This window comes from Dermacentor andersoni, unplaced genomic scaffold, assembly GCF_023375885.2.
Source record: "Dermacentor andersoni unplaced genomic scaffold, qqDerAnde1_hic_scaffold ctg00000067.1, whole genome shotgun sequence".
In the NCBI taxonomy this organism is placed as follows: Eukaryota; Metazoa; Arthropoda; class Arachnida; order Ixodida; family Ixodidae; genus Dermacentor; species Dermacentor andersoni.
In genome coordinates this window covers 160,354-183,663 of record NW_027314779.1, presented here as the reverse complement: position 1 = coordinate 183,663, position 23,310 = coordinate 160,354, and the positions used below count along the sequence as shown (strand labels likewise).

Here is a 23,310-nt window from a genome sequence, read left to right as displayed (position 1 = left end):
GGGGGACGTTGGGGTAGCCATTGGGGTTGTTTTGACCACGATCTTCTTTGTCGACTCAGGTAGAAGTCCGTGCTCTGGGGGCAGTCCTTGAAGTCTGCGGCTAGCACGCTGGTCTTGGGCGATGTTGGTTTGGTCCTCGGGCTTCGGGCTTGGATCGCGGCTTTGCGGGGGCGTTCGGTACATGAACGCACTAGCACCTCCACCAGATGTCACGTGGTGGTGACGTTAAGAACACAGTGGCAATACTGTGAAAGGCAAAACTAGATTTTATTGGGCGAACCTGTGCCCACAAAACAGGCTACACTTATAGCACAACGAAAGCGGCGAACACAGTCGGCGATCGTCGAAAATCTCATCAGCGGGTCAAGCGCGTCGGCTTTTATACAGCAGTCTTCGAATGTTCCAGACTAATCGCTGGGACCCGCGCGTATTCCACAATGTTCTACGCCATTCGCGTCAGGCGATGAAATCAGATAACATAAGGTTCGGCGACAACAGACAGCCGGGTAGAAGCATCGATAACTTTCCAGAAACGTCGGATACATGCAGGCGCGTCTGTCGCTGTGCGATTACAGTTGTTAAGCGGCGAAACGTGGTCGCCCGATAAAGATAAGTACACGTGTCAATATTCACACTATCAATCAGGTGATAGAAAAATGTGCGGAATATAACCAACCTTTATATATAGCTTTCATTGATTACGAGAAAGCGTTTGATTCAGTCGAAACCTCAGCAGTCATGGAGGCATTGCGGAATCAGGGTGTAGACGAGCCGTATGTAAAAATACTGAAAGATATCTATAGCGGCTCCGCAGCCACCGTAGTCCTCCATTAAGAAAGCAACAAAACCCCAATAAAGAAAGGCGTCAGGCAAGGAGATACGATCTCTCCGATGCTATTCACAGCGTGTTTACAGGAGATATTCAGAGACCTGGATTGGGAAGAATTGGGGATAAGAGTAAATGCAGAATACCTTAGTAACTTGCGATTCGCTGATGATATTGCCTTGCTTAGTAACTCAGGGGACCAATTGCAATGCATGCTCACTGACCTGGAGAGGCAAAGCCGAAGGGTGGGTCTAAAAATTAATCTACAGAAAACTAAAGTAACGTTTAACAGTCTCGGAAGGGAACAGCAGTTTACAATAGGTAGTGAGGCACTGGAAGTGGTAAGAGAATACATCTACTTAGGACAGGTAGTGACTGCGGATCCGGATCACGAGACTGAAATAATCAGAAGAATAAGAATGGGCTGGGGTGCATTTGGCAGGCATTCTCAGATCATAAACAGCAGGTTGTCATTATCCCTCAAGAGAAAAGTTTATAACAGCTGTGTCTTACCAGTACTCACGTACGGGGCAGAAACCTGGAGGCTTACGAAAAGGGTTCTACTTAAATTGAGGACGACGCAACGAGCTATGGAAAGAAGAATGATAGGTGTAACGTTAAGGGATAAGAAAAGAGCAGATTGGGTGAGGGAACAAACGCGAGTTAATGATATCTTAGTTGAAATCAAGAAAAAGAAATGGGCATGGGCAGGACACGTAATGAGGAGGGAAGATAACCGATGGTCATTAAGAGTTACGGAATGGATTCCAAGGGAAGAAAAGCGTAGCAGAGGGCGGCAGAAAGTTAGGTGGGCGGATGAGATTAAGAAGTTTGCAGGGACAGCATGACCACAATTAGTACATGACCGGGGTAGTTGGAGAAGTATGGGAGAGGCCTTTGCCCTGCAGTGGGCATAACCAGGCTGATGATGATGATGATGAAGTGTTTTCCCATCCAGTACATCTGGTGCCGTGAAACCCAAAATTTTCGTGCCATCTCGGGTCACTGACGGCGGAGGACACGACACGCTTGTCGAAATCACTGCCTGACATGGAGCAGCCGTTGGTGACCCTGGTGGAGACGCGCAAGAGTTTCCGCCTCAAAGCCATTCGCATTATCCTGGAGGCGGTGGGGCATATGGGATTTGTGGAAACGGCTCCGTCATTGTCGCTTCCTGCCAAGGACGCGCTATCACATCAGCAGATCGCCCAGAAGAACGTCGACGGGCTTCAGGACTACGATTAATTCACGACTACAACTAAGCCCAAAAAGATTTCCATTAAGCATTCAAATTTCAGAAGCAGGTGAGCCATAACCTTCCTTTAATTCGACTCGTGACCAGAACATACAAGCCCCCGAAAGAATTAATTACGAAGTTAGAGAGCTGCTGCGCTGACTTCGTCGCCAGAGCACATGCTCTGGGGACGGAGCAGCTCCCCGTGACGAAGGCAGCACCGAATCAGCCCCCCTCTCAATAGTTATCTATGACAGCGGTCACACAAGCAAGATCAAAACAGGATTGTCTACGAGAACCTTGACGTGAAACTAGCAGAAAGGCGCAGAGACTAGCAGAGGACCTAGCGCTCGCTTTAGGAATATCAGTGGCAGACTTGTTTCGAAGACATTGAAGAGGCTGCTGCAGCAACAGACACAACCAACAGGACTCAGATCGCTCACTCACTGTCGTAGGAACGGTCGCTTGTTCAAAAGTATGGGTGTACGAATATTCGAAAATTTCGAATAACCAATAAGCAAAGTATCCTTTTCGAATCAAATAGTCACTTCATAAGTGGGGATATTTTTTCGAATATTTCAGAAAGTTAACTGTGCACAAGTAAACGTAAAATTGGAGCAAAAGATGCGGTAAATTATGGGCCCGAGGGCACTGTATAGACAAAGTTTGACAACTTGCGTATCGAAGCAGGCTACGTCAGTTACGAAGTTATACCTTACAGGCTGTACAGCGATCATTCGCACGCTCTGAAGAGTACTGCGCATGCGAAGAAAGTATATACTTGTTAATGCTGCATTTCTGCTTTTAATTAACGCTTCATAACGTACTACGTAATAACAGAAGCTTGCTAACTTTAAGAATGCTGGGATGTGAACATCGTTCTAAATAATTTGTGATAATGGCCGCTTAATATACGAAAAGCATTCAAAAATATTTAATATTCGATTCGCTTTTGGCACTACGCGATTCGTATTCGATTCGGTCTCAAACATCACAATTAACACACTCCTATTGCCAAGTCGAGTGAACCAGTGAAATGCGCCATATGCAAGAGGTGGAACTGTTACCCGAACACCTCAGCGCTTGAAAGGCTGATGCCTGACCCTACAAACAATAACACAAGACAAACGGAATAAAAAGAGAGGTTTACGTCCCAATCAAGACACCGACTAGAAGAACTAAAGCAAGGAGGCGCACCGCAAGCACTGCCTGCACGGCACCCCTTCGACAATGCAGGAAGCTTCGAAGGAAGATTCGACAACGCAAAAGGAGAAAGGCAAAGATAAAGCAACATGAAGCAGTTGTGCTTCTGACCAAGAGAACGCTACGACATAGGGCAAGACGCAAGACCTTTTGGCCGCTTCTACAATGCAATCCAAGCACATACGTGTGAAGAATAGAAACTTGGCTGTGAAAGAAAGCATTTATGCACATCTGGACTTCACCTTAGGCATCGACTAACGAACTACATTCTTGCATAGTCATCAAAGACTACAGTGCACCTCTTTCACGGTTCTTCCTGGACGCTGATGTGCGGTTGAATGCAAGTGGAAATAAGCGCAACGCATTAGACACGATGGCCACCGACCATTAACGAAACGAAAACTGGCACGGACGCTTCGAGCAAACCTGCACATCTCGGACGTCGTCGCCTGGCGAGAGGCAGCTGCACTTTTATGGTCGTTAAGTAGATTGAGCACAATGTCTGAAACGGCATCTCAGTGATGGCACTTAGCCTAGACAATGCAGTAGTGCACTACGATTCGTACTGCAGCAAGTCTTAGTGTGCACCCTTCCACCAACGGGCAAGAGGAAGAGGTGCGATCCAAGACCCGAGAATGGTGTACCTGAGACCGATTATAATACACTCGCCCCTTGCCAGCATCGTCTTGAAACGCATTCTTCGCGACCGAAACCTGGAGCGCCTGGATCAAAGACTATGGTACAGCATCGACACAGAACCGCCGACGAACTAGTTATTGCAATCCCGCTTCCTGCCCTCAGGTGGTGCTCCTCGGAGTATTTTTATATTCCACTTAATCAGAAAATAACGAAGGATAATTATGAACAACTATATTCACTTTAGGGCCAAGTGCGTTTCTTTACGTTGTAGAGGGCGTTCAGGAACAACGGATATATATATATATATTTTGTGGCAGCGTACCTCTTGTGTGGTGCTTTATTCTTGCATCTGAAGAAAGCCCACGAAATATGATAAAGATAAAAAACGCGTGGCTGCGCTCATGAGCTATTGTATCACCGTGCTCTAAACCGTGGTTCGAGCGAACATTCTTGTTAGGGCTGCGGTGAACTGACTGGCAAGAGGCAGCTGACAGAATCGCAAAAGTTCAGTGAAAACGTTCAACGAAACGAAACTGACCAGCGGGACGCCATAGATGTAGCTTTAACTGAAACTTCAATTCACAAGCGGAAATAATAAGCACTCAGAGACTCTGAGTGCTGTCGAATTCTTTTTCTTCATTGGCTTCGAGGTCAGCAGTGTCGTCTTGCTCACCTTGCCCATGCCGCGTGTCCCGGATAACGTTGACCAAGCTGTTCAACGAAAAATAATATTTGTAAAACACGCTGCAAGGTAAAATTATAAGACTTATGGTATTCGCTCATGCGAGGCCTGACAACCGAAGGCCGTAGTCTTACAGTTTAATCTTGAGACAAGTTTATAAAACATTATTTTCATCAAACAGCTTGGCTAACATCAGCTGGGGCACCGCATACATATATTAGTATATTGCCTACTATATATTCGGTATATTGGCCACTCGTGCAGTCACAATGTATCAGAAAGGCTCATATGCGATACAAAAGTTCATCAACGCGGTGTAACCAGCAGTCACCAGTTGCGCAAAAAAAAAAAAAAAAAAGAAAAAATCGTAGCCACTTGCTTCGACAATCGCGTCTCAATCGCTTAGCACTGCAGACCCTGACGCAAGGGAATAGCCGAGGGCCACGAAAGACGACGGCATCTATTCAGCGTACAATTGTAATTTCGAATATAGCGTCGGACATCGATGCCCCGGAATCTTCTTGATACGAACTACGAAATGCTGTCTGTGCAAACGCGTCGACGAAATGCAGCGCGTGACAGACGATAACATCGAAAGCAGGAAAGGAGACCGAAATGGAACAAAGAAACAGATCGCGACGATAACCCACATTAGGCGCGGTAACTGTGCTCCGTGGTCCGGTCGCCTAGGAAACGGCCGCGCATGCGCAACGCCACGTGACAGCGGCAGAACGCCGTTGGGGCCCGGCTGCGGACGACGTGGCTGCAAGTGCGGTAAGTGGCACTCATATTATATTTTGCGCTAATAAGCTGAAAATTTGGTTCGCAAACATGGTTCCCCGCTCATTATCACCTCAAGCGATATGTCGTGGCCTTGTCAGTCATTACGCTCACTTGGTTACATCAAGCAGCCCCTTTCTTTCTGTCCCGGACCTGTCGGGAAACTAGCTTAACAAACTTTGATACGTACCGAACAGGAATATACGTCAGCTATGTTGAAACTCGCGTGAATAATTTCGGAACTGTGCTGCCCGGATTACCGCATCAATTTACGACCCGTGTCACAGTAGCACAGCCACAAAACCGTCTCTTGACCTCTCATCGCTTGAGTTGCGTCGAAATATTGCCCGAATGTGTCCTTTTCATAAACTGAGTTATAATTTTCCTGCTTTACGAAACGCGTTGCTCCTATTCCCATCCCGCACGTCTCATCGTCTTTTCAACGCCGTAATCGTTCAGCGCTTAAGTGGACTGACTCTAACCTGCTTTGATTAACGATTGGAACGAATTGCGGAAATAATCGTCATTGAGCGGATTCGAACTAAATTCAAGCACTTCATTTCTAAACAATGCACATGTTAACTTGCGGTTATTTATTCCTATATGCATTTCACTTTTTGTTTGTGTATCTTATCGTGTGTTTCATGTATTTTTTAACCAAATTTGCATTGATGCTGTGGCTTCTCGCATATTTGCTCCCCACGTACGTAATACCCCAAAAGGGGCCTTGACGGGATTGATAAGCGATGATTATGAATGACAGCCCCTCTATTGCGGGTATTAAAATACAGCACATTATAATTTCGCTTAGAAAAGCTGAAAAGTGCTTTCGCTGTTGATCCTGGTAAAACTAATGATTGCCTTGTCATTAAAGACATACGACCCTTTTCTGCAGCCGATGGCAGTGCCTCGTTTGCGCACCATAATAGCACACGTGCGTTCTTCGGCAGCAGCAGGGCTTTAATGCGACACTCGCCTTCATACTTCAAAAGTTTGCATCTAAACCATGTAAACCAAGGTATATATAAGGAAACTTATCCAGTCGAGGCTGTTCTTCTTGTGCCTGCAGCGCTTGGTAACAATAAACCCAAACAACGTATGCAGTCGTCGTCATAATAAACTTGAACACGCCTTACATGCCTTTTGTGCTTCTCTTGCGGAGGATGCCGCACATGTCTGCTTAGGGTACCTTGAATGGTGCTAGCTTAATGCGTCTTCCTTCCTAAGCATTCAATATTTGCTCCTTTAACCCAAGCTTTTCTTAAAGCCACTTTAGATGAGGCGTCATTGTTCGAATTAATTGTGACGGCGGCTGTATTCGTTATGACGATTTTACATGTGGCCTCGATGCCACAGCTCTGACCAGTGCGAACAGCGGGAATCGTACGCTGGTTTTTGGCGTGATGTCACGGTTTATTCTGTAATTACTACAGCTTCATTCCTATCTAGCGTCAGCTACGAGCGCAGAAAGCTATATGCCATGAACTTGTAGCAACCGACATGACGGGTTGTTCTTATCGGAGCCACCTGATACACTAGGCTGGCCGTGATGTTTATTTGCGGGCGAGTTACATGAAACAAGGCACGAAAATGTTCGGTAGTTTATATTATTCCGCTGCAGTAAGTATTAATTAGTCCAAATTTGTTCGCATTTGTCACAGCTCTGTGTAATTCTACGCGTGCGATTTTTTTCACGCTTTAACGTTGACCGCTTCCGCCGAAATATTCTTGTCAGATTATCGTTCTAGGCTAGACGCACTTTGCTCCCGTCTGAACTTCGGAAACGTCGTCGCCATTTTCGATGCAGCGAGACAGGCTTGTCTCGTAAGATTGCGCCTTCCATCTTGTTCAGTATGAGCTGCAACGCGCGAGCCGTGCCCACAGCGCTTACCGAGTCGAGGTGGTGGTCGTGCTAGAGCGTGACTAGCGTGACGGTGTCGATAAAAAAGTGGAGAGGGTTTCGCCTTTCCAGCGATGTGCCATCCGTTTCTTTGCTCCCACTCTCCCCACAACCCTGTTGGCGCTGAGCCCTCGCAAGGGCTACAAACAATGGAAGATCGCTCGAGGGCTGCGCGCGGCCGCGATCGTGATATCGAGGGTTGCTAAGGCAACGTGGCCGCCGCCTGCCCGGCGCGACGATAGACGCATCGCGTGCGGCATGTTTTGGCATTGGCGAAAGACGAATGGAAGCAACGGCTCGACGCATTCGACATTAGCGAAGGAGGGTTCCGAAGGCATTTTACGCTCTGCAAAAACACAGTGCGAAATATTTGCGACGTGCGTTGACACTGCGACGTAACTGCTGTGTGGGCTACGTTGTTTTACAGCGAAGCTGTTAAAGGCTGTTTTCCACACCATTGTGTACACGCGTGTAGAAAAAATTCCCGAAAATGCAATGCCGGGCCGACCCGCAGCGGAGGTGACCCAGGCGTTAAACACTTCCCATACGTGAGCCCATCCCAACGACAGTGCAATACCGGGCCGACCCGCGGCGGAGGTGAAGCAGGCGTTAAGCACACCCCATTCGTTGGCCGATGCGGTGATTGGTGAAATGCAGGGGTGACTCGTGGCGAAGGTGCAGTTCGCTATTAAGGGGCCCACATACAAAGCTTCGCTGGTCATCCTTCTTCACAAAGTAAAAGGGCGCCGAGTTTCTTTTTTTTTTTTTTTTTGTCATTGGTCGTTTTCAGCGGTGCGTCTGGAATGTAGAAGCTATTGGATTGTCGCAATCGTCAGTCAGTCGCATCATTACCGCCGTCGCTAGGCTCATTACGGTTGAGGGAAACTAAAAAGGGGTGCGAGCTTTTTCTCCACGGTGCAGGAGAAAGCCTCATTCAAGAACGCTTTCTTGACCGTGGCAAGATTCTCGAAGTTGGATGTGTGGACGGAAATCTCATCGCAGTCGTCCGCCCTAAGAAGCTCAGCCACTGCTAAACGAAATACTATCACAGCCACGGCCTAGACGCAGAGAACGGCTTTGATTGCTTAACGTATGGCGCACCACCTAGCCACACGCAAAAAAAAAAAAAAAAAAAAGAACGCAGATAAAATTAAACCCCGCGCTGTCCACGTCTGAAGCTCGCAGTTATTACTGGTGATTAAACATGCAATTCTTGTACAGAAATCAATATGTTTCTTGCAAAACAACATGTTTCAATTACTATATCATCCCCAAAGTACAAACCAAAATTCTCACGTGACCTTGCATAAGGATGCCGCTTGTTCACTGGTCACCCTCGCGCCACGACGTTTCACTCATTCTCCAAGTGACGTAACCCAGACGTAACAGTCAGAGCAAACCGGTTCCAAAGCGAACCGTTGTAGAATACGGCCCCATGTTTTAATTTCGCGAAATGGTGGCTGGTGCGGGCAGTTTATCCGGTGAAGCGCGTTGAAAACGGAGCGAAGAGTAACCCAACTGCCTCGCTAATAGGGAGATCACGAGAGGCAGCGCGTGGGTGACACCTGGGCGCGATACACGGCAGCCACCGCAGAAAGACGTCCGCTCATACAGCGCTTTATTTCCATACAGACGACGCGTGCAATCCTTGCGCCCGGCTGCAAAGCCCTTCTTGCGCAGCAATACGCTTCTCACGCTTTCTCTGTACCCTCCTCCTCTGATTTCCTCCTCGCGCTGTCTTCGGTATCGCAGTCTTTCGTCTCCCGCTGCGCTCCGCGTTCACTTCCGTCTTTCGCCATGCTCGTTCGATCGGTTACGAGGGACAACGCCGACGCTCGCCGCAGGAAGGGGCCCCCTAAGAGCTGCGCTCTAGAAACACTCTAAGGGCGTTAACAAGCTTGACTTCCATAGAACTATTGTATGAAACTCTATGTTAACTTCTGTACAACGTGGCTACATTTGTACGACTTCATCCACTAATACGAAGTAATATAATATTGTCCGTGAATCTGAGTGTTGCACGTTTCTGTGTAGCTAGACTGTGCTTTAATCTCCAGTAAAGGCACATTCTAGTAATCGTTACAAGTAGTGCTACCAATGCCGTACAAGACTGCTTTCAGGCTGTCTTAAAAAAATATATATAGGGTTTTACGTGCCAAAACCACTATCTTATTACGAGGCGCGCCATGGTGGGGGACTCTGGAAATTCACCATATATTCCCAGTGGAAGCATTACGCGATACTTGAAGCCGTTAAACATAGAAAGGAGACAAATGTCGCCATTGTGTTCACATACTCACTGAGCATCGTTAGAGCCGTAACGAGCTTACGAAAATGTAAGAACCCTGTGTTTAACAAACTGTACCCATTGTTATGGTGCATACATGTGCAACCAAGTCATTGGCCTTTGCTGGGTACTTGACCACAGAGGCGTAAAAGGCAATGTATCTGCTGAAGAAAATGCTACGTGAGTAGCCTTGAGCGATACAAAAATGGGTATGGGCGCTCGTGGGTACCCTCTATAGGTACTCGTGCACCCATAGAGGCAACAGATCTTAAACCCTTCATATGGGATAAGTTGACGAAGTATTTAAAAGGCAGTGGGGTACTGAAGTATCATATACACTGCATATGATGAAATCAAAATTAAGGAACTGGATATCCGAAAGGACAGAGAGACACCAGGAAGCACTTATTTGTAGATTAAGAATAAGGCATACCTACAACATTTTCTCTTACCTACCCACTGGAAGTGATCCTCCAACATGTAGTAGGTTTGGCAATAAAATCGCCTTACAGTTATCCACTTTCTTCTTCAGTGCCCTGACATAAAAGCAGAGAGAGAAAAAGTACTTCAGCTCCCTGTATCGTGAGCACATACGTCCCCGCTCCGCATTTTATCTCAATATGATGAACCACTTTTGGTGTTCAACTTTTTAACAGGAACTGACGTATTAAAGATAATTCGGCCAGGTTATTTGTAGTACGAGCTCCCCTTGGAGGTTAAAGCTGAAACGCAAGCATATTTGCACAGCCCGTGCCTCCAAGCCCCTGCGTCCAAAAGCTCTGTTGAGGTACTAATGTTACTGTCACTTATACTGTATAAAACTCACTTAATCAACCTTCGTCGGAACGCTTTTATGCTCATAGCACACATCACTAGTTGAACAAAAAAACCAGTCAAAAACACAAAGGACAAGAGGAGAGGCTCACACCACAACGACTGTCGTTGTGGTGTGAGCCTCTCCTCTTGTCATTTGTGTTTTTGACTGGTTTTTTCGTTCAAGTATGTACCAACTTGCCCAGATTTCAACCCTTCTGCAAAACACATCACTAGTCATTGTCGTTATTTTTATATTATTACGATATGATTCCGCGAGAGACGAGCAGCCGCGAGAACGACGAAGAAGTTGGTCGGTGCCCTCGGCACGAGCGAGTGTCAGCCTGGCTGCCTGGCTGCAGTGTAAATAGCGTGTAAATAGCATCTCTCGTAACAATATATTCATTTCAAGCAATTTACACCGACTGATTCAAGGCCCCTTCACACTCGTGTTACATCCTTGTCTCCATGCACCATTGGTCACGTATTATGCCGTGTGTTTGGCGCTCGTTGGCTGGAACTGGCCCTTGCGCCAGTTCGGCCTTTCTTTCTGCTCTTTCTTAATTGCTCTTTGCTCTTTCTTAATTACGTAGCCACAATCTCGATTCTAAAGTTCTTGCTTGGTTGCGAACATTTTTCACAAATCTTTACCAGTTTGCATCACTCAAAGCATTTGCTCCTCTGCGTTTTAAGTTGGCTCAGGGCTGTCTAATAAGACCTCCGCTTTTTCTCATTTTCGTATAGGACTTGACCATTTGCATAACGTCAACACCTTCGACGAGTCCTTCTGATGACTGAGTGTTTTGTAGACAAATTAACAGTGACTTAGGTGTGGCTAACTTGCACATTGACGTTATTCAGATTTACGAATAATGTCAGGTATGGAAAATGAAACACAGAATGGAAATATATGCACGTTTCTTGGCAACATATTAGTCATCCTACCTGTCACATTAATAACACTGATTTAGAAATGGAGCACTCGTATAAATACGTCGTATGATCTGGGGAGGGGGGGGGGGGCGGGGGCATTCATTATGTAGCCGACAGTGCTAGTCACATGTTAGCCTACCTCCCAAGAACTATTTTTCATGCAGGTGTATAGCTCAAATTGCTGCTATTTAGAACATTGGTCTGAGCTAAACTAGAATATGCAGTACCTGTATTGAATGCCGGTCTCCAATCCCTCATAGCAGGCTTAGAGGCGAAGCAAAAGCGCACATCACGTTTAATTATTTCCACCTTTTATTGCGCTGGCAACGTTACAGCTATGAAAGACTTTTCTTTACCCAGTCTTCCTCATCCCAGAAAGATATGTCACCTTTCTTGCTTCTTAATTTTTATTATAACAGTTTATTTCAAGACGCATTGATCCCTGTCATAAAATATGTATTTTGTTTTCAAACACAAAGTGTTATAATGACTCATATATTCTGAACAAATATTTGTGTTATAATTGCCTTCCCCATACCATTGCTGCCATTACAGACATTAATTACTTTAGAGGTGCTGCTATGTACAGTCAACCGCAAAAGTTTACGGACCATGGGATCTCAGAAAACCTTCAATTTCCGAGCAGCCTGTATCAGTACTCAGTAAAACCAAACATTAAAATGTTGTTCACACATACTAGTAGAGGCTGTAAATTCGAATACTAGGTGGCTTTGTGAAGCTGCGCATATATTCAGCTTTTTCTCAGATCTCGTGTTCCGTGAAATTTCATGCTTGACTGTACCTTTTTTTGTATATAGCGATGCGACCGACGCGTCGTTATTGTTATGGCAGTCAAATGTTCTTTTTCTTGTTTTCTAATGCTGCTGTAGTTTCGTTGTATTTAATGGCATCATTAACTACCCTGTCTTTGTAACACCTTAAGGGTAAATAGATAACGACAGCGAGGTTCGAAGCATGGAAGAATAGCAGTCGACGTAGGGAGGTTTGAAGTACAGCACAAACAGCAACGAATGTACCAACCGTTCAATTTCAGGAATACTACACACGCTCACCGAGAGCGCGAACAGCACATTATACATGGCCTCTAACTTCAGCTCTTGCCCCATGCAGGCGTAATCCTGTTGGTGCTATCAACGGACAAACTCTTCGACTTGGAATGCGTCTCCACGTGTATTCCTGACGCAAGCTTCGCCTGTCGGTATCAGTGTGCGTTTTGCTGCCGTGGTGTCATCAGCAAAGTTCATCATCGGTGAACCAGAAACATTTAGTGTTGTGACATCACGCCAGGCACATCGCAAGAGCCTCTCTGCGAACTTCACCTTCAGTGTGCATGTGAACAGAACTTTCGACGTGGCCCGTTCTACTGGGATCTGCCCCATGCAGGTGTGTACTCAAATTTCGTTACACGCTAGGAAACAGTGATGACCAGTTCCTGTTGCCGTTTCCATGCCCGCAGGTGTTTTGCGAGAATACTTGAATACTATAAATAATTAACTTCTTCACCGGCCTTATTTGTCGGGCGTTGTTGAGACAACCACAGGGCCTAATGATAAATCGAATTAACCGCCAGATATCAAAAGACTGCCTGAGGATCCTGCAGGAAATTGAAGACCACGTTTCGCTTTATCAGAGAAATGGACATACGGCTATTGCAATCCCCGAAAAAATCTGCTGAACAATCCACCGATATTAAAAAAACACACCAGGGATGGTTAAAAAGGTATGAAATTAAAATTCACAGGTTTGAGCAAATGGATGTACAATATAGGAGATGTAAACCTCAAGAGACAAAGGGCGCAGATCTGGTCAATATAAATACCGGGTGTTTCAACAAACACTTTCAAAAATGTTTCAAGGTGGCCTGTGACTCAGCACAGTTGTATTTCATGAGCTGCTCTACTTGAAGGGGTGGACAATTCTTGCACAAAGAATTGAAATGCGTAATCGACTTATTGTCAAAAATTTGCTGATTAATGTTTTTATCTAATTACCTAATGGCCAAAATTGCAATTTAGAGATTCTAGCCGTTCGCCAGACGAATTCACTTGGAAAGAATTGTCAGAATGACACCAGTTTCAAGATAAATCTTGAATTTAGCAGAGAAATGCATTGGCGTTCTAGTTACTTTCTTTAAAAATATGTCGTTTGAGGCACTGAAGCACAGAAGTCGCTGGAACTCCAATGCATTTCTCCGCAAAGTTCGGGGATTAATATCTCGAAACTGGTGTCATCCTTATAATTGTTCCAAGTGGACCTGTCTTGCGAACTCAACGGCTAGAATTTGTAAATTTCAAAATGGACAATGAAGTAATTAGTTGAAAACCTAATTAGAAAATTTTCGGTAATTATTCGACAATGCATTTCAATCTTTTCTGCAAATACGCCTCTTCGAGGAAACCAGCTCATGAAATAGGATTCTGTTATCTCCCAAATGCAATCTTTAAAAAAATTTGAAAGTGTTCGCTGAAACGCCCTGTATAGCAGTATCCTGACAATAACAGACAAACGCATTTTTTTTTTTTTTGCTGTCTTGCATCAGCGAACATGAAGAGCAGTTATTGGCGCAAGAACCTATTCATTCACCACATTTCAGATGCTAAGTAAAGGTAGGAGCAAACTGAGACCAAGGTTATACCTGCCCTAAAAACAACAGTTCCATACCTTTCAGCCGATTTGATTGAATGAGCTTACTGCTTTGATCGTTCTTTCTTAATCGGGAAAATACTGACGGATGATTGTACAATTTTCAGATGTCAAGTGAAACACAAAGTTATTTCACTGAGCTTTCAGCTCAAGTGCGGCCATATTACTAATGGTGAACTTTCTCCTCCACAAGGCGTCTCGCTCGCAGGGAAAAAGCCAGCCTGGGGCACCTGCAAATGAACTCAGATATGGCAAACCGCTCGTGAACGACAGGCGCTATGTTCTTGATGCTAAACCTAAGTGCACGACAGAAAAAGATCAAGAACAGCGTGCAATAAGTTCTGAATTTCCGTGATCAAAGAACCTGCAGGTTATTCGGCATAGCGAAGCGACAGGGGAAATGGAATGTCTTTGTCACATCCTGTGTATGTATATCCTGTTTACTATAATTCGAGGAGTGCTGAACAGTTCCTCTTCCTTCAACCGTTGGCCCTGACTCTCCACACATTGTCGCCTTGACGAAAACATGACCTTCGACTAATGGCTTCCGAAATCTTTAAACATGCCAATTGTTTCGAAATTGATCCGCAGGAGCGGGGATGGCGTCGTGGAGGCCGCGTATTCGACATTTCTAATAACAATCCTTGTTCACGCATTCTTAAATTCTTTTATTTAGGTCACGCTGCAGTCCGTAGACCAAGGAGGGGTGGCATAATACGATGAAAGCTAAAAATAAATTCAAAGAATATACAAAAATAGAAGCAGTGAAAACATGGTTCAGTAGTAGGCACACTGTAATAACTATTTACAGGTAAAGGTCATGCAACACTGTGAAGCACTAGTCACGGACATTCATTTGACAGCTATCATAGTTTGAATCCTGTGGTCATGAAGAAAAAGATGCATAATTTTCAAATTTGGGGTTATTAATTTCCAAAAAGGCTTCAGATGGTAAGATTCATCGATAGTGCGAGAAAAAAGGAATACATAAAATATTAGTGAGCGCGAAGTGCACTTCAAGGGTGTGAGCATGCGTGCGTCTAGTTTGTCTAGAATTCCTGTTACACTGATCTCAATATCGTCTGGGCTTCATTTATGATAAATTCATCATCATCATCATCAGCCTAGTTACGCCCACTGCAGAGCAAAGGCCTCTCCCATACCTCTCCAACTACCCCGGTCATGCACTAATTGTGGCCATGTTGTCCCTGCAAACGTCTTAATGTCATCCGCCCACCTAACTTTCTGCCGCCTCCTACTACGCTTCCCTTCCCTTGGAATCCAGTCCGTAACCCTTAATGACCATCGGTTATCTTCCCTCCTCATTACATGTCCGGCCCATGCCCATTTCTTTTTCTTGATTTCAACTAAGATGTCATTTACCCGTGTTTGTTCCCTCACCCAATCTGCTCTTTTCTTATCCCTTAACGTTACACCTATCATTCTTCTTTCCATAGCTCGTTGCGTCGTCCTCAATTTCAGCAGAACGCTTTTCGTAAGCCTCCAGGTTTCTGCCCCGTAGGTGAGTACTGGTAAGACACAGCCGTTATACACTTTCCTCTTGAGGGATAGTGTCAACCTGCTGTTCATGATTCGGGAATGCCTGCCAAATGCACCCCAGCCCATTCTTATTCTTCTGGTTATTTGTCTCATGATCCGGATCCGTGGTCACTACCTGCCCTAAGTACATGTATTCCCTTACCACTTCCAGTGCCTCGCTACCTATCATAAACTGCTGTTCTCTTCCGAGACTGTTAAACATTACTTTAGTTTTCTGTAGATTAATTTTCAGACCCACCCTTCTGCTTTGCCTCTTCAGGTCAGTGAGCATGCATTGCAATTGGTCTCCTGAGTTACTAAGCAAGGCAATATCATCAGCGAATCGCAAGTTGCTAAGGTATTCTCCACCAACTTTTATCACCAATTCTTCCTACTCCAGGTCTCTGAATACCTCCTGTAAACACGCTGTGAATAGCATTAGAGATATCGTATCTCCCTGTCTGACGCCTTTCTTTATTGGGATTTTGTTGCTTTCTTTGTGGAGGATTACGGTGGCTGTGGAACCGCTGTAGATATCTTCCAGTATCTTTACATATGGCTCATCTACACCCTGATTCCGTAGTGCCTTCATGACTGCTGAGGTTTCGACTGAATCAAATGCTTTTTCGTAATCAATGAAGGCTATATATAAGGGTTGGTTATATTCCGCACATTTCTCTATCACCTGATTGATAGTGTGAATATGGTCTATTGTTGAGTAGCCATTACGGAAACCTGCCTGGTCCTTTGGTTGACAGAAGTCTGAGATATTCCTGATTCTATTTGCGATTACCTTAGTAAATACTTTGTAGGCAACGGACAGTAAGCTGATCGGTCTATAATTTTTCAAGTCTTTGGCGTCCCCTTTCTTATGGATTAGGATTACGTTAGCGTTCTTCCAAGATTCCGGTACGTTTGAGGTCATGAGGCATTGTGTATATAGGGCGGCCAATCTTTCTAGGACAGTGTTCCCGCCATCCTTCAACAAATCTGCTGTTACCTGATCCTCCCCAGCTGCCTTCCCCCTTTGCATAGCTCCCAAGGCGTTCTTTACCTCTTCCGGTGTTACTTGTGGGATTTCAAGTTCCTCTAGACTATTCTCTCTCACCTTATCGTCGTGGGTGTTACTGGTACTGTATAAATCTCTATAAAACTCTTCAGCCACTTGAACTATCTCATCCATATTAGTAACGATATTGCCGGCTTTGTCTCTTTTAACGCACACATCTGATTCTTGCCTATTCCTAGTTTCTTCTTCACTGCTTTTAGGCTTCCTCCGTTCCTGAGAGCCTGGTCAATTCTATCCATATTATAGTTCCTTATGTCCGCTGTCTTACGCTTGTTGATTAACTTAGAAAGTTCTGCCAGTTCTATTCTAGCTGTAGGGTTAGAGGCTTTCATACATTGGCGTTTCTTGATCAGATCTTTCGTCTCCTGTGATAGCTTCCTGGTTTCCTGTTTAACGGTGTTACCACCGACTTCTAGCGCACTCCTTAATGATGCCCATAAGATTGTCGTTCATTGCTTCAACACTATGGTCCTCTTCCTGGGTTAAAGCCGAATACCTGTTATGTAGCTTGATCCGGAATTCTAGTTTCCCTCTTACCGCTAGCTCATTGATTGGCTTCTTATGTACCAGTTTCTTCCGTTCCCTCCTCAAGTCAAGGCTAATTCGTGTTCTTACCATCCTATGGTCACTGCAGCGCACCTTGCCGAGCACGTGATGCCAGGGTTCGCGCAGAGTATGAAGTCGATTTCATTTCTAGTCTCACCATTCGGGCTCCTCCACGTTCACTTTCGGCTAACCCGCTTGCGGAAAAAGGTATTCATTATCCGCATATTATTCTGTTCTGCAAACTCTACTAAACTCTCCTCTGCTATTCCTAGAGCCTATGCCATATTCCCCCACTGACTTGTCTCTGGCCTGCTTCTTGCCTACCCTGGCATTGAAATCGCCCATCAGTATACTGTATTTTGTTTTGACTTTACCCATCGCCGATTCCACGTCTTCATAGAAGCTTTCGACTTCCTGGTCATCATGACTAGATGTAGGGGCGTAGACCTGTACAACCTTCAATTTGTACCTATTATTAAGTTTCACAACAAGACATGCCACCCTCTCGTTAATGCTATAGAATTCCTGTATGTTACCAGCTATGTTCTTATTAATCAGGAATCCGACTCCTAGTTCTTGTCTCTTTGCTAAGCCCCGGTAGCACAGGACGTGCCCGCTTTTTAGCACTGTATATGCTTCTTTTGGCCTCCTAACTTCACTGAGCCCTATTATATCCCATTTACTGCCCTCTAATTCCTTCAATAGCACTGCTAGACTCGCCTCACTAGATAACGTTCTAGCGTTAAACGTTGCCAGGTTCATATTCCAATGGCGGCCTGTCTGGAAAGTAATTACCAGTAAGTAATTATAAGTGTGTTTTATGCCCTCCTTCTCCCTTATCCAGCTTCATTGGTGAAATTCTCTATGCGATTAATACTTGTCCTTACATTTTCCATTATCACTGCTTTATTTACTAGGCAGTTTAAGCCTTACAAACATTAAATAGAACACTCGGACTTTAGGATCGCCACCCGTGACAATATGCTCCATTATTTTGTCTTTTTTTTCGCAAGTGGTAGTGCAACGTACTAGGGATAGGTCTTATGCCTCAAATACTCTCAATCTAGTGCTTACTACTCAACGTAACTTCACTTCTATCATTACCTTCTTTCCACCTTTGAAGAGGAGCTGAAGAAGTTTTAGAAAGTAAATACGGAATGCCTTTAAAATGAGGCAGATTTTCTAAATGAGCACTCTGAGTGACAGCACCTTGAGCGCAAATGTGCAAGCAATGAAGTGTACAATCGCCGTTCAGCTTAGCTTAGCTTCAGACATCTCTAAATTGTTGCAAAGACTGGGCGCCAGGTAGTGATCGCATCATTTATGAAGTGATCAAACACGTACATTCAGAAATTCTACAAACACTTCTACCTTTTCTATGTGGGCAGATGGATAAATTCCATCTGCTTGAAAAGAAGCTATTGTTATCCCCATACTTAAACAAGGGGCGAACTACATCGAAAAAATACGTAAGGCACATTGTTTATATATATTTAAAATCAGATGTAGGCAAGGGATATGAGTTCAAAGTGTGTAAAATGTTTGCACGCCTTAGCATTAATTTTGTTCCTTGAGGATTGTAGCAGCAGAAATTGTAGAACAGATATACAGAAACGAAAGAACAGACGTGAAAGTAGCCGCACTGTCAACTGATTCCTTGATTGAAATTCCCGCGTTTGCTATTTAGTCGCCAAATCTGGCCCCTTTTATCTACTTGTGACTAAAAGGGACGAGATTTGTCGATGAAATAAAGAAGCGTGGGACTTTCAATAAAGAAATCACTTGACAGTGAAGCAAATTCCACCTTTATTCGTTCGTATCTATGTCTGTGTTCTACAATTTCTGCTGTTGCAATCCTCGAAGAATAAACCTACTAGCTCAGTCAAACGCCCCCCCCCCCCCCCTTTTGACAGTAATTACATATGGAGGGTATCTGGAGTGTTATAACTGTGTTTTAGAAACAGCGCCGAATTTAACATGCATAATAAATGATTATTTAAATATATTATCTAAATGGCTGTTCATCAACAAACTACAACTGAATGTCAACAAAACCAAATATATAATATTTAAACCGATAAGTAAGCCATTGCCTGTTAATATAACTCTTCTATTTCAAGCAAGGAGGCTAGAACATGTAACAACGCAAAAGTATTTGGGGGCATGGTTCGAAGAGAACTTCTCGTGGTACAACCATGTCAATAAGATTAGCAATGATCTTAGCAAAGTAGTAGGCTGTATGTATAAAATAGGTGATCTAATACCATTATGGCTAAAGAAAGCAATATACTACGCCCTTTTTTACTCGAAGCTAACTTATTGTGTCTTGATTTGGGGGACAACTACAGCAAAAGACTATGTGAAGTTACTAAGCTTGCAAAAATGAGTAGTCCGAATTTTGAAAACTACCATGGTAGGTCGCGTGACGTATCCACACACAATCTCTTTGGCAAGCATTTACTGATCCGAGCAAATCAAGTTTTTTATTATAGATTACTCTTACATATAAAAAAAACACAGGCTCCATGTTGACAACATACCCACTTCTCCTCGATACCCATTACGTAATCAAATCAGAAAAATACCATTTACGCGTACTAACTACGGACATCAGGATATAAGCTATCAAATAGCAAGGCTACTAAACAGCGGTGAGCAAAAAATTGATTTTTAAGTACCCCATTTTGAGCAATGTATAAAAAACCTTCTCATACATAATCAAATTACATATACATGAAATGCTATCGTACAAAATTTTTATGCACTATATATGTATGCTTTAATCTGCACTGTAATGTGAATGTACAAACAAAAATTCAAGCATAAATTTTTTTCCCGTAGTCATTATATAATGTACAAATTATCTTGTTTGTATTTTCTACATCGTACTTGCTCATTCTTGTTATATTTCCTTTTTTCGTACATTGAATCATCATGTAAGCCGAACGCGCTTAGGAGCAAGAGCCCCTGCGAGGCCATATGGCCTTTAGCTCTTGTTTCCTCTTTCTCTAAGGATGAAAGAAATAAACTTCAAACTACCCTGTGAGAACTGTAAACATCAAAAAGATTACATCTACGGGTGGAATATTATGGGTAATTTCTTCAGCAAGTCCTGAAAAGCGTATGTGCTGGAAGGTTTCAAACAGACCAGTGAGATAGGGGCAACGTTTTAAATTGTGGGATTTAATTATAGGCCACTGAAATGTTTATTGCACCTGCTGTAAAGAAACAGCATCGCTGGAAACTGGGTTGCTATTCTGCACTTTTTGTTGTGTGTTTGTACCGTTACCGACTGGGAACTCGAATAGGCTCAACTTTGTGTACAGTTTAGAAAGCTGATATTCGGTATTTGTTATCGTTGTTCGTGTTTCAGTAGTAATTTGGCTAATGACCCTCGTGACACCATTTATGTAATTCTAATATGTTAGCCAAACGTTTCAGTATTACATGCAGGTGATTTTAAGTGCCAGAATATTGTTTGGCATATACTGCTGTCACTCAATTGAGTTTGTTTTGTACTAAGTGTACGGAGCCTCTGTTATGATCTACACTATGAGCAAATTCTTTATACCGTGCATCAGCGTGGACTCCATCATCTACTTTGTGCTATATCTACTTACTACGGCACCAGCTCTTTGTAGTTTCATCTATTATCTTCCTGGAGTGAGTGACCACTGTGTTTTTCACTTCATGGTAAATGTACCGGTTGATCAAGCATCAGCGTAATCATACTAAGCATGTAACAAATTGTGGAGCTGCTGAATTTGATTATCTTAATCATAAGTATTGTGTTTTCTTCGATGAAATCTGGCAGGGTTTCTCAAAGCAGTATCTGAACAACTATTTGAGCAGTTGCGTCCCTCACAAGCGCTTGCTACACTAAGCCTGGTAACGTCTAATAAGCACGTGCTTGGTTTAATCAACCATAAAGTGTAAACGAATGCTTCGTTTTGCTAAAATTACCAACTCCGCATCACGTTGAGTTAACTACAGCTCGTTAATTGCATCAATAAAAAAGAGCTGAGATCACCAGAGGGTAAATTGTTTAATAATACTCACAGTTTTGTGCTGACTAGCAATCAAAGACACTTTCCAAAGGTTACTTATAAAATGTGTACTTGCCTGCTGCACTTCAGACACAGGGCCGAAAATTGATCCTTAGCGAAGAAAGTTCCAGTGTCGTAAACGCTATGTTTTCTTTGTCGTTCTCGTATGACGATAGTTTTCGTAATCCTCATTATGGTACATTTGTGTTTCGCCTTAAGCATTTGGTTTGTTTTTTATTCGACAGATAGATCAATTTTATTGAGATGTTGAATTAGTCATGAGAAAAGTGCAAACTCAGTATATTGTAAGCATGGGTGACTGCAATGGAAAAGTGGCGAAAAAGCAGGCTAGTGAACAAGCAATTGGCGACTACGGCGTCCATTTTAGGAACACTAGAGGAGAGAGGCTGGTAGAATTCGGGGAAATTAATAAGCTGCGAATAATGAACACCTTCTATAGGAAGCATAGCTACAGACAGTAGACCTGGAAAGGCCCCAGTGGTGCCCTAATTGTGAAACAAGAAATAAATTTCATACTTTCCGCCGATCCTGACATAGGGCAGGATGTAGAAGTGTTAGGGTTAAGTGCAGTGATCCTAGATTGGTGAAGTCTAGAACTCACCTCAATTTGAAGAGAGAAAGAGTAAAATTGGTCAGGAAAAAACACGCCAACCGAGACGCAGTAAGGGTAAAAGCAAACAGACGCGGGCTGGTATTTGCAAACAAATATGCAGCCTTAGAGCAGAGATGAATATGACATATAGGTAATGAAGAAACCGTAACTAGGCTAGCTTCAGAAGCAGCAACTGAAGTGGGAGGTAAGGCACCAAGGCAACCAGTAGGTGAGCTCTCCCAAGTAACAAAGGAGCTAATAGAGAAATGACATAGAATTGAAGTGTCCAACTCAAGTGATCAGATAGAGTTTGCGGAACTCTCAAAACTGGTCAAGAAGTAGAAAATAAAGGATTTCCGAAATTATAATGCGAAACACACCGAGGAACCAACCAATCGACAAAGCATGAAATCAGTGAGAAGGAAGCTTGGCATAGGAGAAATCAAGATATATCCTCTGAAAGATAATCAGGCTAATATCAGCATTCTCGAAGGTATAATAAAAGCAGCGGAAGAATTGTATACTGACCTGTGACCTGTGCAGTACCCAGAGGACTCAGAACTACTCCATTCGAAACAATAATGAACAGGATGCAGACTCCTCTTATAACTACAGATGAGATCAGAAGGGCCTTGCAAAACATGAAACAGGGAAAAGTGGCAGAAGATGGAATAATAGTCGATTAATTCAAAGAGGGAGAAGGCATAATGCTAGAACAACTGGCGGCTCTCTATATGAAGTGTCTATTGACTTCAAGGGTCCCAGAAAGCTGGAAGAATGCAAACATTATACTAATCCACAAAAAGGGAGACGTTAAAGAACTGAAAAAGTATAGGCCAATTAGTTTACTCAGAATATTATATAAAATATTTACCAAAGGAATCTCCAATACAATAAGGGCAACACTGGACTTCAATTAACCAAGGGAACAGGTTGGCTTCAGGAAGGGATACTCTACAATGTATCACATCCATGTCATCAATCAAGTAAACGAGAAATCTGCAGAGTACAACCAGCCTCTCTAATGACTTTCATAGATTACGATATGGCATTTTATTGGCTAGAGATTTCAGCAGTGAGAGGCATTACGTAATGAAGGGGTACAGGATGCTTACGTAAATGTCTTGGAATGTATCTGCATACATTCCGCACCTACCTTAAACCTCCATAAGTAGGGATGTACCTATAAAGAAAGGGGCCAGACAAGGAGACACAATCCCCACAATGCTATTCACAGCATGCTTGGAAGAAGTATTGAAGCTAATAAACTGGGAAGGCTTAGGAGTGAGGATTAACGGCGATTATCTCAGCAACCTTTGGTTTGCAGGCGACATTGTTCTGTTCAGCAACGCTGGGGACGACTTACAACAAATGATTGAGGACCTTAACAGACAGAATGCAAGAGTGGGGTTGAAGATTAATATGCAGGAGACAATGATAATGATCAATAGCCGGGCAAGGGAATGAGAGTTCAGGATCGCCAGTCAGCCTCTAGTGTCTGTGAAGGGGTACATTTATCTAGGTCAATTACTCACA

General features: G+C 43.7%; 1 long non-coding RNA gene across 1 annotated transcript in view; it reads left to right on the top strand.

Annotated features, from left to right (window-relative positions):
- The first annotated feature begins 4,362 nt into the window (after positions 1-4,362).
- Positions 4,363-23,310, top strand: part of LOC126524113 (uncharacterized) — a 177,095-nt gene continuing 158,147 nt past the window's right edge. Inside the window, exons 1-2 of the long non-coding RNA XR_011891388.1 lie at positions 4,363-5,358; positions 12,429-12,701. This is a non-coding gene — a long non-coding RNA (uncharacterized lncRNA). The remainder of the gene's footprint in view (positions 5,359-12,428; positions 12,702-23,310) is intronic.